The following is a 3784-nucleotide window of genomic DNA, read 5'->3' on the forward strand; positions in this document are numbered from 1 at the left end:
TATAGTCAATTAAAAAACTCAAGAGCCATGGGAGGGGTCTGGACCCCCCGGACCTTCCCCTTGTGTGCGCCACATGTATCGATCTATATCTTTCGATAGACATTTATGTCCATGTATATCTATTTGTCTATATATTTATTTATATCTACCTATCTATGTCTATCTGTATCTACACTCTGTTATATCTCTCTATCTACAATCTATCTGTATCTGTTTGCACATATATATATATATATATATATATATATATATATATATATATATATATATATATATATATATATATATATATATATATATATATATATATATATAATAAAAGTGAAAAATATTGAAAAGACCACACCAAGAGCCCATAGATGCGCAACGCAGCAAATCTAAAAAGCCAAGTAAATATAAAATTAAGCAAACAGAATTTTAAATATTAAACAAATTATAAATAATTAATGATGATAGAAAGGAAAATTGCAAACAGCTATTAAATAGGAAAAGATAAAGTATGAATCCAGAGCTCATCAGCCGTGGAGGATTCATTAATTATGGTCAAAAGACCAAAAATTTAACTATGAACTAAAAGAGAATGTTTAAGCTCCAGTACATGCAATATAGAGTAACATTGGGCAAAAGCACCACTTGCTAAACTAAAAACAATAAACTATAGTATATATATATATATATATATATATATATATTAGGGTGGTCCTTATTTATATGGGAAAATTTTTTTTTTCGGAATTCAACAAGTGACGCTCCCTAGTTTTGTGACACTATAATAAAAAGTAATCGGTTCAAAATTTGAACTCGATCGGTTAATAATAACACGTGCCCCTAGGACGTTGAACTTTAACACTTTTGATAATTTTCCCACAAATCTTCGAGTTTTTACTTCAGACCCCGTACATCGTTTCTCCTATGTTTGCAAAATATTTTTATAGTGAGGTAGCACTAAAATTAATCTTTTTAATTACTTCATATTGTCTAAAGATTTTACATTGAATAAGAATGAAATATTGCTTTGGAAACTTTACCTTAATCGTACACTTTTCTCAATGTATCTCCATCGTGTGCATTTTTTTTTCCCCCGATCGTCTTGGAGTGTCTATAAAATACTAAATTGCTTTAGCGGCTCATATTCGGTAAATTGATTGTGAAATTCTTCGATTAATTGTGCTCCTCTTTCAGTTGTATCATTCACAACTTTCAGCATTTTAACGTTATCTCTTCCCTTTAAATAGCTTCCTTCATTTTGCCATGAATCAGGATCAAATAGGAAAACATCTTTTGGTATTTGTAACTTACCAAACAGTTTTATTGACTTGTAATTGATTCTATAAAGAGGAAGATCTTTACTAAGAAAGTATTCCAATTCATCTACTTTTATTTGAAATTTTTTATACAGTCATCAGACACGTCTTCATATTCAGCAAGCATTTTTTTGAAGTAGTCTTTTCCTATCTTCAGAGTTAATTCCTTCATCCAATACGGACAAAGGTACTAGTTCATCCCCTAAGTACCATAAAAGATTTATGAATTTTTCAATCACTGCTTCTGCTGCATGTCTGCAATTATTTTGTACGCTGCAGGTTTTTTAGACACTAGACTTTATATTAATGTAAAAGGCCTAGAATGGGTTGCTGCGTAAAACTATGTCTTCATACAACATTTAAATGTAAAACAGCATTTACGGGCAATCTCTTCATGTAGTATCAATTTAAATTGCTTCCTAAAAATAAAAATTTTCAAACAGGAAATTCCTTTTGCCACCCCTCTGGGTCAGGGATAAGCTCCAGGTTGCCGAAAACATATCCCTGTAGAAGGGAGGACTTCACCAAGAAATATTATTACACGTTATCAGAATTCTCTCTAATATTTCTTAATTCCGCTTTCTATGAACAATAATATGTCATCAAATTCTTCTTTTAGAATTTAAGTGGTATGTGTAATTTTTTGAATTTTGAAGCGCTTAAGTAATGGAATATCGAGTCTAGAACTAAGAAAGGCAAGAACTTCTTTAAAGACACTCTGCAGTACGGTTTCAAGTGCATGATGATAGCAATACAAATGCAATATATCACCGTTCAGCTTTTGTTCTAAAAAATTACATGCACAATTTATACGACCGGTATTGTAAGCCGCTGTATAAAACACTACAGCTTGAACAGTTAGCAATAAAGAGCAATCATCTAAGATATCATATACAACTGAAGAAATATCTCAGAAATTCTGAGTAGCTGTTCAACATTGGAACCTGAAGCTATCATGGTAAGCCTATCGGCGTTTTTTTCCAGTTACATCTGGATGTAGCTTTGTATCCCAGGGAATAAATAAAAAATCTAAATTTAAGTTCATGAAATCTGATTTTACCTTTCGAAGATTTTCTCTTGCTCTCTTAAGGGATGTACGATTGATCATAAGGTTATTTGGATTTAAATTTACTGCATCTACATGGGCTGTTAATAAATGCGCAGCATCTTTGTCCCTAATATGGCATTTGTCCAACATTGATGAAATGCGAGCAGATCTCAATAGTTGTCAAGCTTTTTTGCGTTGTGGTAGACCAGATATAGAAAAAAGGTTCAACAGGTTAGGATAGATACCCATTTTGGTTTCTAAATCTTGTAAATTGCAAGAGTAATTTGATGATAATAAATGATTATGTACTGAAATAAAAAAACAGTTTAAAGTATAGATTTTTACATTATTCCGATCTGGAATTTTTTTAAATTTATATTTTAGATATAGAAAATAGAGTTTATTTTTATGGTAGGGTAATCGAGGATTTTTCAAAATTTAAATTATAAGAATGCATAAACATTTAAGTATATAACTAAAGAACAGCGAATTAAAATATAATTGTCATTACTTATATTTATAGCATGGAAACCTAGTGACCCTATTTGCCGCACCTATTACATACACCAAAAAATTTCTAAATCAACACCCCCAAAGCCTGGAGGAGGCAATTTGTTGTTGTCAAAAATAATTCATTAATTGCCTAGGCCATTCATTAATGGCCTTTAGAATCCCTTGTGTCCATGTTGGTGGAAAGAAATGTTCCCCTGCCGCTTGGTTTGAAACGAGCGCGAATAGCGGTATGCCTGTCCCAAGACCACTGGTGTACATGTACCTTATGTAATATGTAAAATTTTACAGAATGAAAGTGAGAGAATGGTTGGTCTGGAAGTAGCAACATTTATTGAGGTTTAAAATTACTTTAAATATGAAACCTAGGAATATTTTTACTTAAAAATGAGAAAATCCGCAATTTTTTCTTTAAAACTCAAAAAAGGGGGCCCTAGGAGTACGTGTTAATATACATGGATTGACTTAAAATTTTGCATGGATCATTTATTTGTATAATGGAACAAATTGAGGGGGCGTCGTGTAAAATATCTACAACTTCAAAAATAAGGACCACCCTAATATATATATATATATACATATATATATACATATATATATACATATATATATACATATATATATATACATATATATATACATATATATATATACATATATATATACATATATATATATACAGTTGTGGGTGGGTGGGTGCGATGAGTGTGAGTGAGTGAAAATACAGGGGAAACTTTATCCATGAAAAATTTCTTATTGGACCACTGTTACACCGTGATCTGCCATATCTGTTGAAAAGTCTGTCAAGCAGGACCTTGAAGAAGAAGAAGAGACTATTTCACGCAAGATGTGCCCCGCCCAACTGATGAGTGTCCTGTTCCTCCAGAGATTCCTCGGGCCATGACTTCTAGGCGGGCCAACT

This window comes from Uloborus diversus, chromosome 6 (assembly GCF_026930045.1).
Source record: "Uloborus diversus isolate 005 chromosome 6, Udiv.v.3.1, whole genome shotgun sequence".
NCBI classification, from domain to species: domain Eukaryota; kingdom Metazoa; phylum Arthropoda; class Arachnida; order Araneae; family Uloboridae; genus Uloborus; species Uloborus diversus.